Here is a 16081-nt window from a genome sequence, read left to right on the forward strand (position 1 = left end):
TATGGGATCTGGGGTTCTTCCTATGGTCTTAGGCTACAGTTCACATTCAAAACTGAGTTTTTCTCCCAGGAAGGGGTCCTCCTTTTTCTAGGTGAGTTAGGCTTCCAGTTGCCTTAAATCCTGAGTGCTGCACCAGGGCTGTAGTGAAAGCAAAAGTCTCTGAGCACAGGGGACGGACTCTGTACTCCACTTCCATCTCAGAGAGCCAAGAGCCCCTGTGTGGCTGGGCTGCACTGGAGAGCACCACGGGGGCCGGGCGGGCAGATGGTGATGCGGGGATGGGTGCTCACCACAGACCCTCTTGCACGTGACCTTTGGATCCTGGCGGGGACTGGGATTGGAAGGATGAGGCAACGCAGAGCCAGCAGTTTCAACTTGACGTGCGGCCAGGGGCATACATTTTTCCTTTTATCCATTACCACCATCAATTTTGACCCGGAAATTAGAGCCATGACAGCCTTCCACTGGTGCATATATGGTTCCTCTGAACTCTTTGGTGTATTTGTCTTTCTAACTGAATGGTCACTCCAGGGTCAGGGGCAGGTTCCCCTGGGGTCTGGCCCATTCATGTCTTGCTCCATTGAGAAGATATCAGCCATCCAGGGAAAGCTCCTTTGCTCTGCAGGTTGGAAATGTTTAGTTAGAAGATTATTGTGAATTTCAAGACCATCCATATTGGATCTAATTTCAAGCATATTTTTTTCTCAGTCACCCTAAGTCAAAATAGGGGAGCATATGGCTAGTGGGTATATGATTATGAGATATATAATTAAACTAGCTATGCAGAGTGGTTGTTTACAATACCCCCTGAAACTTAATATTGAGAAACACTTCAATAATAAAAATTTATTTATTGTTGTCTTCAAGTAATAAACTGAATAAAGCCAATAGCAGGTTTTGATACTAACCTTATCGTTATTTATATGACACGGAATCTATTTTCATTCTTTAGAAAATCAGCAATAAAAACATTTGTTACTTAAAACTTTCATAACTAGACCAGTTTACAAAGTCTTTACAAAACACAGGTTATCATTCTTGTTAAAATAGGTCAGATTTGAAAGTATAGTTTTTGATAGCCTCATACATGGATACAGAGAGATAGAACTGAATATATGAAATACTGTGAATTATTTAAAAATAGACAAAGAACATGAATATGTTATCCACAGACTAGAAGTAACACTTGGCTAGTAAATACATGAAATTATAATCTCAATAATCAGGAAGTAGAAATTAAAAAACACAACGACAAACTTGTTCTCACCACATTGGCTAAAATTGGAAAGTTCGACAATATCAAATGTCCAGAATGTGAAGCAATGGACTCTCTCATACACCAAGGACACAGCCACTTTGGAAAGCCATTGGGCATGGCTCACTGAAGCTGATGATGTGCAAACCTTATGAAGCAGCAGTTTCTCTCCTAAGATTCCCCATAAAAGTTCTGTGCATTTGAATGCCAATAAATGTGTAGAATTTTTTAAAGCAATAATGTTTGTAATAACAAGAGACAGGAAACAATCCAAATGTTTATCAGTAATAGAATAGGGGGACGGGATGTAGCTCAGTGGTAGAGTGCTTGCCCAGCATGTCAATGCCTTGGGTTCAATCCTCACCACTCAACATACACACAAAATAATAAATAAATAAGTGGATGGAAAAATAAACTGTAGCATGTTTATGAGATGGAATGCTGCACAAGATCACAGTGTAATTAATAATAGCTACATACCTAAATAAAATTGAATAGCAAAACTTAATTTTGATCAATAAAAGGAAGTCACAGAAGAATAAAATGGAATGCTTCATAGTACATTTAAAAATTATATATGGATATGGCAAAATTATAAAGAAAATCAAGGAATTTCAGGGTGATTGTAACTTCTGGAGGGGAAAGGAAGGAAAAAACATATGGGAGGCTTGAGATGTGCCTAGCCTAATTTGACTATCTGCCAAATGAAAAAGGAAATTTCAAAAATCTGCAACGATTTATATTATTTGCTAATAATGGTTAACAGTTGAGATCCACTCACACATATATTTTTATTCAATAAGTATTTTCTAGGCTTTCTGTAATGAACATGTACTAAAATTTTAAAATGTATTAAAATACCCAAACTAAAACACAGTCCCAAGTGCTTGGCCAGGTATATTGCCCGAAGTCTTACACGTGCTCTTTGAAATATTGCAGCTGCCTCCAAAGCCCTGGTCTAGCTAAAGAGCTTCTGCTAAGACAGGGCCCACACTTGGCCTTTGGTAGACATTCTGAACCTCTAGTCTTGAGAGATCTACAGAGTACCACAGTGACCAGGCCAGTTGGCTTGAGCATATTTTATGCTTTACATGAACTCTGAAACTCTGTTCATTCCCCGGTTGAAAAATTTGAAACCATACAGCTCATGGTGAGCTTATTTATGCATGCTTGGGAGTTCAGTTTTGTAGAAAGATTTTTTTATGATTCACTGCCAAACTTAGCCTGTACTAATCCAGACAAGCCTAGATTCTGGAGCTCAGGTAGTAGTCTATTTGCCACGACCAATGCTTTGCTTACTGAGTAGCTGCCAGTCCCTGATAGATAAAAGTTTCCCATGAATGTAGGAGAGTCTAGGATAAGAACATGCCTTCCTTAGAAATAAACACAAGCACAAAGGGATGCTCCTTCCAGGGATCACACCTGTCTGTGCAGAGGCCGTATCATTATTACTTGTTCAAATGAAAACACCTGGTTCTGTTATCATTGACTTACCTTTAGGGATAAATTATATGCTTTCCATGAGGGATATGCTTCCTGCTGTCCAAGCTATGAGGTTCTTGGCCACCTGGGGAACAGGCTAATGTCATCTCTGGGGTGAGGGCTAACCTGAGTGGCAAAAGGAAGACACAACTTGTTTGGTATCCTCCATGCACAAAGTCTCCCTGCAGACACTAGACGTGGATGACTTAAGATTCATTACTTTACATTAGATTGGGAGCCAAGTGTACTTGGACCAGCAAAGGTGAGCTCAGGGGCTCTTGGTGTCTGTGTCTCTGAAACTGGGTGTAGGTTGAGCAGGTCTGGCGTGGGCACACACAAGTAGCTGGCAGGAGCAGTGGTGCTGGTCCCTTTGCCTCTCACATCACACTGTTCAATAGCAGAACTCTTTTTTTTTTTATTGGTGCACTGTATTCATACATCATACTAGGATACATACTTTTGTAGACATACATGCACACTTTTCCCAGTCAGCCCCCACCCAATCCCCACCCCATTCTCTCCCTATCCCTCCCTCCCATGCTTGGCTTAGTAGTTGACATCTAGTATTATGGCAATTTATCTAAAATTAAAAATGATAATCTCACATAAGTTTCATTTGTCTGATACCAAGCTTTTGTTGACTTTAAGATAACATTTCAATATTTCTTTTTGCTTTATTTCTTACCAGAGAATATTTTTTTCTATTTTTTAGGTGAAACTATCATATATTTATATATTTATTTTTCAGAAAAAATCTATCCTAATATGGAATATGGACTCTAGGTACCCAAATGATCTTGAAAAAGAACAAAGCTAGAAGATATATATTTTCTGATTTCAAACCATATAAAGCTACAATAATTGAAAGTGTAGTACTATTCTAAAGGCAGATATATAAACCATTGGAGTTAAATAAAAGCCTAGAGCTAAATTCTTCCCTATATTGTCAAGTTATTTTTGACAAGGTTTCCATGAACATTTGGTGGTGGAAATAATAATCTTTTAACTAAATATTGTTGAAACATAATAATTACATGGAAAAGAATAAAGTTGGACCCTTACCTAATCCCATATACAAATATTAACTCAAAATAGATAAAAGACCTAAATATAAATCTTAAGACTATAAACTTTTAGGAGAAAATCTGGGTCATTAAACCTCACAACATTGAAATTGGCAGTGATTTCTTGGTTATGATTTCAATGGCACAGGCAACAGAGGAGTATACAAACTCCCTAAAAAATAAAAAAAAATTGTATATCCAAAGACAATGTAAACAGAGTTAACAGTTACTAATAGAATGGGATAAAATATTTCCAATTGCTATATCTGAAGGTATATTAATATTCCAACTAGAAATCCTAAAAATTAACAACAATAAAGGCAAACAATACCCTTTAGAGATAGGTAAAAGACTAACATAAGTAATGAATCTCCACAGATAACCAATCTTAGTTGTCTGTTGGATGGAAAATCTTGTTTCTCAGGTTCTGATGTGTGTTACCTATTTCTTCTTTGTAGTTAATCTCTTTGAGTATTTTCTCTAGCACTGGTTTTGAAGACATAAATTCCTTCAGTTTCTGTTTGTCATGGAAGCTTCTTATTTCTCCATCTAATTTGATAGAAAGTTTTGCTGGGTAGGAAATTTTTGGCTGGAAGTTGTTTTCTTTCAGAGTTTGGAATATGTTACTCCAAGCCCTTCTGGCTCTCATAACTTGATTTGGGAAGTCTGGAGTGATTCTAATTGGTTTGCCTCTGAATGTCACTTGGCCCTTTGTTTTTGTTGCCTTTAAGATTCTCTGCTTGGCTTCCACATTGGTCATTTTGACAATGATGTGGCATGGGGATCCTCTTCTCCGATCCTGTCTAAAGGGAGTTCTATAAGTTTCCTGGACCTTTGTATCAACCTCTTGCTCTATGTTTGGAAAATTTTCTGCTATTACTTCCTTGAAGAGATTGTTGATCCCTTTGGTTTCACTTTCTTTTCCCTCCTCTATTCCAATTATTCTTAGGTTAGCTCTCTTAAAATGGGCCCATATTTCTTCAATATCAGATTCCTGCTGTCGGATATTTTTTTCTAGATTAGAAACTATGAGTTCATTTTTGGATTGCTCATCTTCTAAGAGCGAGATTCTGTTCTCCATGTGTTCTAATCGGTTGTTTGTGCTTTGAATTGAGGCCTTTACTTCATTAATTGCATCCTTTATCTCTTTTTGGCTCTCTCTGAGTTCTTTTCGAAGCACCTCTATTATTTCTACAGTTATTTTCCTGATTTGATTTTCTAGAAATCTCTGATTTTCTGTTTTATCGGGTTCTGATGTTGTGGGGTTGTGGGCATTAATTGCTCCAGTATTATTCCTCTTTCCCATGATTTCGGATGTTTGTGCCTTCTCTGGGTTCTTCCCTTGGGTCACTATGACTTCACTTAAGGTGTTCTGGATCTCGAGTCAGTAGTATCTCAGACCCCACTACTCCTTTACTGGGTTTTATCACAGAGTCTCCGACCCAGAGAGTCGATAGAGGCTGCTTTAGACTGTGGGGGGTGCCAGGTTGCACGTTCTCCTATGGTGTGATATCTCTGCCGCCGCCCCTCCCCCACTGGGTCAAGTCCCAGGGAGTACAGTACTGGGATTTCTCCTCTGTGGCCCGCAATTTGACTCACTGTTCTTGAGTACGCAGATGTAGCTGTACTAGCCTCGCTGAATTCTCTGCTGCTGCCGCCGGTGGCAATATGGCGCCGCTGCTACGCCCTCGGCTGTGGGGCTGGTGTTTTTCTTCTTGGTTTTGATTTCCACTCTGAATCCCTGCAGCGTGTGCTGAGCTCGGCCACTGGGAGCTTTAGATGTCTCTGCGCGGAGAAATCCCGCCTGGCTGTTCCGCAGTGGCTCACCTCGACTTGCTGTAGCCGTCCCGTGAATTCGCCGGTGCCGCCGGCAGTATGGCGCTGCTGCCGCGTCTGCCGCATCCTCGGGTGTGAGGCCGGTGTATCTCCTCTGTGGCTCTGTTCTCAGTCTGCTTTCTCTCTGGAGCCTGGTGATTTTTTGTTTCACTGGTGATGGTGTTTTCTGGCTATGAAAGGCGCTGATTTTGTGGTAATGGAGATTTGTTGTTAGCGGGGCTCTTAAGCCCCGCTTTTCTCGGTCGCCATCTTCCCGGAAGTCGGCAGAACTCTGTTTATATGCCACACAGTATGACTGCAATCCTTGAGTGAGGAATGCCCACTCTGCAGGTATTGGGAAGATGTTAAAACAGACTGAGAGGGCTAAATTATGTGATAATGGTCATTCTACATAGAGGGCAGGTTGAAAGAAAAGAAATAAGGCTGTTCCGTGGTTTGCTAGTTAGGTAAGTTAAGATAGAAAACACGGAGGATGTAAGGAGCTTAAACAAGGCCCAGCTGTGGGCATAACAACTGAGAAAAATGGTACCCAGGGAGAGCAGGGGAAACCTTAGTGAAGCAAGAGACATTCGGAGGGGTTCCATCACAGAAAATGACATGGGAATTTTGCAGAATCCCCCAAAGGAACTGAGATATAAAAGTGGCAAAGAGAGGTGATAATCCACATGTCTTGTCTCAACCTTTACTCATTACCATTTTCTCTTCGAAGGCTTAAAAAAAAACCCTCAAAAACACTTACCAGAAAAGAGAAAGGAATATAAAAGTAAAAAGAAAATGATACCCACAGGTTTGTGGGTATATAAAGATAGACATGCTATCTGTGCATGCAGAGCCCAGAGGAGGCAGACAGAGCCACAATTCCAAGACAGCGAGAGATGCCCTGTGATGAGAACTCTGGGAGCCACAGGGGGCGCCAGTGAGCAGGAGATCTGGTCCTCCACCCTCTGTGCAGGGCTGATGCTCCTTTCCTTGGTAGAGACATGTAGGTATATTCTTCAGGGAGTCCAGGCTGATTTTCCTGTGCATAGGCTTTACTTCTTGGAAGAAACATAACACTTTATTTTTGTATAGCTTAATAGCTTATGTATAGCTTAATCCCTTATGAGGGGATTATACAGAAAGCCCTTGAGATCTGGCCCTGCTCACCTGCCCCTCCCTTCTGCCACCTCTTCCCCAGGCACACACACTGGTGCTGCAGACTTGGGCCACATCTCGCTGTCTTCAGTCCCCCCACTCTTTTTGGCCTGCCTGGAGCCCTCTCTCACTCTGGGATCTGTCGCAACCCCCCAGTTCCTACCCATGGTTTGACCCCAGTATAGTCCACTGGGAGTCCCCAAGGATGCTAATCACTGGATAGAGTATGAATCCTTCCCCACACTCTCTAAACAGTGAAGTTTCTGGCTTTAAAGATGCTGGACTCCCTTTGAGGTGAGATCTGCAACAGCTTCTGAACTTGCAGGATATGGACAAGTATTAACTAACTGATTATTTGTATTTTTTAATCAGAAGGACTTTTAAAATACAATTTTAAGTGTGTAGCACTCTCTAGGCTTTTGTGGGAGTGAATAATCTCGAATTGCCGGGGGAAAAAATGTTCTCCACTTGGCACTGGAGAAGACTGTCTAAGGGCGGAATCTTCCTTTCTGTATTTTGATAGAAATAGAGGAAGCTTGGTGGGCAAGGTATGGAGGAGTTCATGGAGCCGGGCATGGTGCCACATGTCTGTAATTCCAGCACTTGGGAGGCTGGGATAGCAGGATCACAGGTCAAAGGACAGAGCACAGTCAATTTAGTGAGACCCTGTTAGAAAATACAAAGGGTACAGCACAGAGGTAGTGTTGGACCCTTTAATCCAATCCCAGAGAGAGAGAGAGAGAGAGAAAGAAAGAAGAAGAAGAAGAAGAAGAAGAAGAAGAAGAAGAAGAAGAAGAAGAAGAAGAAGAAGAAGAAGAAGAGGAAAGAAGAGAGAAGAAAAGAAAGGGAAGGGGTAGGGGAGAAGTGGGGAGGGAAATAATTTTTTAACTTGGGCCTCTAGTGCTAATCAGCAATAAACCTAGGGAAAATCGCTTAGTTCTACAAACAAGATTGATAACACATAAGCACAGAGAAAGACAATATTCCCCACACATTATGTATGTCAGATGCTCAGCAAACACTTGTTTCTGTTCTGTATAGACAATCTCATTTCCAGCCTCAGATCAGAGGAACAGCTGGGTTCCAATTGCATTTTCTTGGTTCCCTCCCAGAACAGGGTTCACTGAATTGTGGTTTAATGTTATAGACTCAGTTTTTATCTTTACTGCAAGAAATGATTCCATAAAATTTGCTCTTAATTGTGCTGGAAAAGTGGAAATGAGGAGGAATGGATCATGCCAATAACTCCTGTGCATAACTCCATGTGAGGAAAGTATTGGAGAATCCAGTGCTCAGAGATAACTTGGCCTTCTCTGAGGGACAGCTGTGCTTCCTCTGTTCTGCTGAAACAGTGCAGCTTATTGTGTTCTCCTCTTTGTCTTGGCTGCTGGGAAGCTGAGCTAAATTTAAAGCTGAGCTAAATTAAAGCTTAGTTATAGCAACTTCCACCCCTTTGATTAGCATACTCAGATTCTCTGTCTTTGACAAAACTTTGTGTTCACTGAAGATTATTTTCTATGTGAATATGAAAGCCCCATTTAGTCTTTTAAGAAGAGAGTATAAATCATGCAATATATCAACATACAATTCTTCAGGTACCCTGTAGGTAGATTTAATTCTTTTTATTAACAACTGAGCATTAAAATTTTCCTAAGAAGGGCTCAAAGAACACAGAAGTGCTGAAGATCATTTCTTTTCATTCACAAATGAAACCATAATTCTGTGAGCACTCATATTCTTTCTCTGGGGTTACATAAATTTATGGCATCTTCAGTATATTGGACCAGCCACTGTATTCATTCATTTGCTCACCTCTAGGTAATGGTCACTCTGTGTGTGTGTGTGTGTGTGCGCGCGCGCGTGCATGCGCACACGTATGCAATACTGGTGATGGAACCCAGGGACATCCTACCTTCAAGCAACACCCTCAGCCCCATTTTTAAATATTTTATTTGAAAACAGGGCCTCACAAAGTTGCTGAGAGCCTTGCTAAGTAGCTGAGGCTAGCTTTCAACCTACTATCTGCCTGCGTCAGCCTCCCAACTACTGGGATTAAAGGTGTGTGCCTCCACACCCAGCTAGAATGGTCACTTTTAAAGGAGCTTTCTTTCTGCCCTGATGCTCATGTTGTGTGTACCCTCTCACCCACACTTTCACCTTTTTAAAGAAAGTGTTTCTCCACTTGCTACTACCACATCTACTCCATAAAGCTCCGAGGTCGCTGCCCCAGGACTGTGATGGACTGTGGTGACAGCTGCCTTACTCTTTCTTTTCCTCCCCAACTACTCATCTATTTCCAAAATGTGCACAGCCAGATCCTGGCTCTAGATGAGGCCGGGGATCGTCGACTGCTGGGATTCGGGCCTGTGGCAGCTGAACCAGCCGTGTACTTCCTGGTGGGTTTGGAGTTTCAAACTGAAAGCGGAAGCTTTACAGTTGAAAGTTCCTGAGTCTGCTGAAGGATAATTTTAAATATTTAAAAATAAGTTTAGGCCCGGGCATGGTGGTGCATGCTTGTAATCCCAGCATTCGGGAGGCGGTGATTGGAGGATCTCAGTTTGTGGACAGCCCCAGCTACTTAGGGAGGCCCTTTGCAACTCAGTGAGACCCTGTTTCAAAAAAAAAAAAAAAAAAAGACTAAAAAAATGATAATTTTATAATGTTCTCCCAAAAAGATGTTTCTTACAATGTGAAACCCAACTATGATGGAATAAGTCAGCCACAGTACAGTGATTAGAAAGTTGGCTTTGGAGTCAGATTGCCTAAATTTGAAGATAGTGTTACAAATACGAGCTATGTGACTTTGTTTTTGTTTTAATTTAAAATTTTTCATTGAAAGTAAATGTTATACATTTAATCTGTGTTTGGTTCCCTCCCCCCACTCGTTTCCCTTCCCTCCTCCCAATACTTAATACCCAGGCTAACCTTGCTATATTCGTACCTTTACACCTATTTGGAATTAGCCCCTCATCAATCAAGTTCAGCCTTCTTCCTCTCTTAGTTTTCCATTCAAACTTTGCTGAGATTTCCCTTCCATTATCTGGAGTCCCTCTGGTATCCCCAATGCTCACTCGTTTGGGCATATTAGAGGAAACATATGTCCCTTCTCTTTCTGTGTTTGGCTGATCTCACTTAACATAATGATTTCCAGCACTTTCCATCTTCTTACGAATGACGTGATTTTGTTCTTCTTTATAGCTGAATAGAATTCCATTGTGTGTATTTCCCATAAATTTGCAAACCATTCATCTGTTGATGGGGGCCTAGGTTGTTTCCAAATTTTGGCTATTACAAATTGTGCTGCTATGAACATAGGTATGCATATGTTGCTGTAGTTCTCTGTTTTCAACCCCTTCGGAAAAATACCCAGGAGTGGTAAAGCTGGATCATATGGTGGATCTATTTCCAGTTTTCTAAGGAATCTCTACACTGATCTCCATAGTGGCTGAACTAGTTTGCACTCCCACCAACAATGTAAAAGAGTTCCTCTTTCCCCACATCCTCGCCAGCATTTGTTGTTGTTTGATTTCTTTATGCTTGCCACTCTGACTGGGGTTAGATGGAATCTCAGTGTAGTTTTGATTTGCATCTCCCTGATGGCTAGTGATGAAGAACATCTTTTCATGAATCTATTGGCCATTTGTATCTCTTCTTTTGTAAAGTGTCTATTCAATTCGATTGCCCATTTCTTGATTGGGTTGTTTGTTTTGCTAGTGCAGAGTCTTTTGAGTTCTTTGTATATATTAGCCCCCTATTGGAGTGGTGACTGGTAAAGATCTTTTCCCATTCTGTAGGCTTCCTCTTTAGGTTCTTGATGTTTTCCTTTGATGAGAAGAAGCTTTTTAGTTTGATGCTATCCCACTTGTTGATTCTTGCTTTAATTTCCTGAGCTATGGAGGCTTTGTTGAGAAAGTTACTGCCTGTGCCTATATGTTGTAGTGATGAGCCTATGTTCTCCTCTAATAACTTCACAGTCTCTGGTCTGATTTCTAAGTCTTTGATCCATCTTGAGTTGATTCCTGTGCATGGTGAGATATAGGGGTTTAGTTCCATCTTTCTACAAATGGATAGCCAGTTCTCCCAGCACCATTTGTTGAAAAGGCTGTCTTTTCTCCAGCATATGAGTTTGGCCCCTTTGTCAAAGATTAATTGACTGTAGGTGTGTGGATGTGTTTCTGTATCTTCTATTCTGTTCCACTGGTCAGTGTACCTGTTATTGTGCCAGTACCATGCTGTTTTTACTACTACTGATCTATAGTATAGTTTGAAGTCTGGGATTGTGATGCCTCCTGCATGATTCTTGTTGCTGAGAATTGCTTTGGCTATTCTGGGTATTTTGTTTCTCCATATAAAGTTCATGATTGCTTTTTCTAGGTCTTTGAAGAATGTAGTTGGTATTTTAATGGGAATTGCATTGAATCTATAAATCATTTTTTGCAAAATGGCCATTTTGATGATATTTATTCTGCCTATCCATGAGCACGGGAGGTCTTTCAATCTTCCAAGGTCTTCTTCAATTTCTTTCTTTAATGTTTTATAGTTTTTGTTGTAGATGTCTTTTACATCTTTGGTTAGGTTTATTCCTAGGTATGTTATTGGTTTTGAGGTTATAGTGAATGGAATTGATTGTTTTATTTCTTTCACTGTGGGTTCATTGTTGGTGTAAAGAAAAGCCTCTGATTTCTTTAGGTTGCTTTGTATCCTGCAACTTTGCTGAATTTGTTAATTAACTCCAGATGTCTTTTGGTTGAGTTCTTAGGGTCTTCTAGGTAAAGATCATGTCATCTGCAAATAAGGATAATTTTAATTCCTCTCTTCCTATTTGAATTCCTTTGATTTCCTTCTCTTGTCTTATTGCTGTGGCAAGAGTCTCAAGGACTATATTGAAGAGGAGTGGTGATAGTGGACATCCTTGTCTTGTTCCCAATTTTAGGGGAATTTCTTGCTGCTTTTCCCCATTCAGTATAATGTTGGCTTTGGGTTTGTTGTATATTGCCTTAATGATGTTGAGGTATGTTCCTTTTATTCCAACTTTCTGTAGTGTTTTAAAATGAATGGGTGTTGGATTTTGTCGAAGGCTTTTTCAGCATCTATTGCTATGATGATGTGGTTTTTATTCTTGATTCTATTTATGTGGTGGATGACATGTATTGATTTGCGTATGTTGAACCAACCTTGTTTTTCCAGGATGAAACCAACTTGGTCATGGTGTATTATTCTCTTGATATGGTTTTGAATGCGTATGGCTAGTATTTTGTTTAGAATTTTTGCATCTATGTTCATTAAAGATATTGGTCTGTAGTTTTCCTTTCTTGAGGTATCTTTATTTGTTTTGGGGATTAATGTGATACTGGCCTCGTAGAAGGAATTTGGGAGAGTGCCATCTCTTTCAATTTCCTGGAATAAGTTATGCAGTATTGGTATTAGTTCTTTACTGAAGGTTTTACTGAAGAATTCAGCTGGAAACCCATCTGGGCCTGGGCTTTTCTTTGATGGAAGAATTTTTATTGCCATTTCTATTTCATTGTTTGCTACTGGTTGGTTTAGGCTTGCTATGTCCTCTTGGTTCAGTTTAGGTAGGTTAACTGTGTTTAGGAATCTATCGATTTCTTCCATGTTTTCTTGTCTTTTGGAGTATAAATTTTAAAGTAGTTTCTCATAATCCTTTGAATTTCTTCACTATCTGTAGTGATATCTCCTTTTTCATTTCTGATTTTAGTAGTTTGCATTGATTCTCTTTTTTTTTTTGGTTAGGTTGGCCAATGGTATATCAATTCTATTAATCTTTTCAAAGAACCAGCTTTTTGTTTTGTTGATTCTTTGAATTGTTTTTTTGTTCTCTCTCTATTTCATTTATTTCTGCTTGAATTTTAATAATTTCCTGTCTTCTGCTGGCTTTGGGATTGGACTGTTGCAGTCTTTCTAGGTCCTTGAGTTGTGCCCATAGGGTCTGAACTTGGTGATTCTGAGTCCTTCTTATGTGGGCACTCAATGCAATAAACTTTCCTCTTAATACTGCCTTCATAGTGTCCCATAGATTTTGTTAAGTTGTGTCTCTGTTTTCATTTATTTCCAAACATTTCTTTATTTCTTTCCTAATTTCTGCTCTTACCCATTCATCATTCAATAGTGTATAGTTCAGTCTCCACGTATTTGCATAGTTTCTTTTGAGTTTCCTATTGTTGATTTCTACTTTAATTCCATTATGGTCTGAAAAGATGCAAAGAATTATATTACATCTTTTGAATTTGCTGTCGCTTTCTTTGTGTACCAAGATGTGACTTATTTTGGAGAAGGTTCCATGGTCTGATGAGAAGAATGTGTATTCTGTAGTTTCTGGATGAAATGTTCTGTATATGTCTTTTAGGTCCATTTGGTTTATAGTTTTCTTTAGTTCTAAAGAGTCTTTACTCAACTTTTGCCTTGAAGATCGATCCAGTGGTGTGAGAGGCGTATTAAAGTCTCCCAGAATTATTGTATTTGGGTCTATTTGAGATCTGATGTCCTGAAGGGTTTGTTTTACAAATGTGGTTGCATTCACATTTGGAGCATAAACGTTTACTATCATTATATCCTCTTGGTGTATTATTGTTCCTTTTAATAAAAGAAGGTGCCCTGATTTGTCTCTACTGATGTGCCTTAGTTTAAAGTCTGTTTTGTTGGATATCAGGATTGCTACCCCTGCCCTTTTTTGTTCTCCAGTAGCATGGTATATCTTTTTCCATCCTTTCACTTTCAGTCTGTGAGTGTCTGGCTGTTAGGTGAGTTTCTTGCAAACAGCATATATTTGGGTTATGTTTTTTGATCCACATTGCCAGTCTATGTCTTTTGATTGGTGAGTTAAGTCCTCTGACGTTAAGAGTTATTATTGAAATATGATTTTTGTTTTCTGTCATCTGTTTGGTAGCTTTTTCTTTCTTCCTTACTTAGAAGCCCCTCTGATCACTTTCCTCTCTTCTCTGGTTCTGAAGTCTGCTTCTTTTTTCTTCTTTATGGTTTATTTCTTTAAGTATTTTCTCTAGTGTTGGCTTTGAATTCATAAATTTTTTGAGATTTTGTTTATCTTGAAACACTTTTATTTCGCCGTCGACTTTGAATAGTAGTTTTGCTGGATAAAGCAGCTTCAGTTGGAAGTTATTTTCTTCCAAGGTCTGGATCACGTCATACCAGTCTCCCCTGGCATTCATGACCTGGGTTGTATAGTCTGGGGTGATTCTTATTGTTTTGCCTCTGTATGTCACCCGACCTTTTGTTCTCACTGCTTTTAAGATCTTTTCCTTGGCCTCTACGTTAGTCATTTGGACTATTATGTTGCGTGGGGAGGTCCTTCTTTGATCTTGTCTTAATGGTGTTCTGTATGTCTCTTGAACATGAAGATCTATCTCTCCTTCCATGTTTTCGGTAATTTTCCAAAATTATTTCTGTGAAGAGATTACGGATGCCCCTGGTCTGTACCTCTATCCCTTCTTCAATGCCTTTTATCCATAAGTTAGGGCATTTCATGTTGTCCCAAATTTGCTGTATGTTTAGGTTTTGCTGCTATACTGACTTCTGTATACTATTGACTGTGTTTTCAGTGTTGGATGAACTGTCTTCTAACAGTGATATTCTACTTTCCATTTCATCTAATCTTCCAGAATTTCTTTCCATTGCTGACTTCATTTCATTTATTGACTCTTTCATTTCATTCCAGACCTCTTTCTGATTCTTTCTTAGTATATCTAACTCATCTTTCATCTCCTCTAAACTTGTTTTAAATCCTTTCATCATATTGTTTATCAAGATTCGGAACTCCCCTACTTGCATTTCTTGTAGGTCAGTATTCGTGACTTCTGTCTTTTCTCCATTATTCCTAGTTCTCATATTTTCAAAGTTCTCAGGTCTGCTTTTCTGCTGTTTTCCCATCGTTAGTGGGTATTATTTTAGCCCAGTCTTTGTATTAGGACTTTAGAAAAGTCAGCCGGTAAGCAAAACTTTTTTGAGTAGTGAGGGTTAAGTGATGGTGGAGTAGCTAGGGTGGTGGGTACAGGAGTCAGATAAGGTAGAAAATATGATTAGGTTGTGAAAGAATTCACATATAATAACATTATATCAGATTGAGAATGGGAGAAGTTTAGATAGTAAAGTTGTTGTAATTATTGGAATATATAAGTATGGAGATGTGAGAAATTTTGTGTATTAAACACAGAGATATGATTAGGGGACAGAGAGAAAGTTTTGAGGGAAGATAGTATATAGCCTAGATCAAAGACTTTGTAGACGGGGTGGGAGAAAACAGCAAAGACAAACAGATAAAGAAACAAAATAGGGTACAAAGGCTAACTTTTATACATCATGTATAGACAGCAACTTTGACAAAGAAAGGAAAGATACCACCCAGAAAGAACAAAAAAGAGTAAGAGAATAAACAGGATGAGACTAAACTGAAATAAAACAGAATTCTAACCGCCATATATATGAGTAAAAAATAAAAAAAAGATGGAACCAAAAACTTATCCCCCCAGAAAACCAAAAACCAAAACAAACCCAAAGACCCAAAAAGTAAAACAAACAATACCAAACTGCAATAGTAAAAAATAAAATATAAAAGGATAGAAAAATAGTAAAAATAAATAAATAAAAGAGATAACAGTCCTACTATGTTACTGATATATGGTGAATCTTGTATTTGCTTGGAGTGTTCCCTTGTGGCCCTGTGCAGGTATCATGCCTTAAGCGCTCTTCTTCGATCCCGGCATTGAAGTGGCCCACTCTGCACACACTGGCACTCACAGATATCGCACTTACTGTGTGTTCGTCGGGTCCGTGGCTCCTCTGAATTCACACTGGCAGTCCAATCTGTGGCTCTGAAGGTCTGGCAGCTCTTCCGTATCCTGCTGACGTTTCGCTCCCACGGTGAGCAGGTCCACTTCCTGGTCCCTGCCGATCTCCGGGCATGTCTGCGGGGCCGCCTTTGGTGGGTGAACCGTGCCGCTCAGGAGCTCCAGTTAGCTTGCAACTTCAGGTATTGGAACTCTCTGGTCACTTTAGACTTTAGAGCTTCTCTGGGAATGTTAAAGACCCAAAAGTCCCGTTTGGGCCAGCGGCCCTGAGGCTGACTGCGCCTGCGCCCGCACTCCACCAGCCGCCGAGTCTTCAGCTCACTATCTGCTTTCTTTGTGTGTTGTGGTGAACCTTGCATTTCAGTTGCTGGATTTTTTCTGCCGTACTCCCCAAGTCTGTTTTGGATCGTACGTTTAATTTTTTCTTTATTAAGACACTTCTGTCTCAGTAGTTGAACTAAATTTGCTTCAGCTAGTGAGGGACGCTG

At 39.8% G+C, this 16081-nt stretch overlaps 1 protein-coding gene across 2 annotated transcripts in view; it reads left to right on the forward strand.

The window, feature by feature from the left end:
• ARHGAP25 (Rho GTPase activating protein 25) overlaps positions 1-16081 on the forward strand; it is a gene marked incomplete at both ends in the record, with an annotated part of 97318 nt that overhangs the window by 289 nt on the left and 80948 nt on the right. The window lies entirely within an intron of this gene.

This window comes from Muscardinus avellanarius (assembly GCF_963383645.1).
Source record: "Muscardinus avellanarius genome assembly, chromosome: 15".
Lineage (NCBI taxonomy): Eukaryota > Metazoa > Chordata > Mammalia > Rodentia > Gliridae > Muscardinus > Muscardinus avellanarius.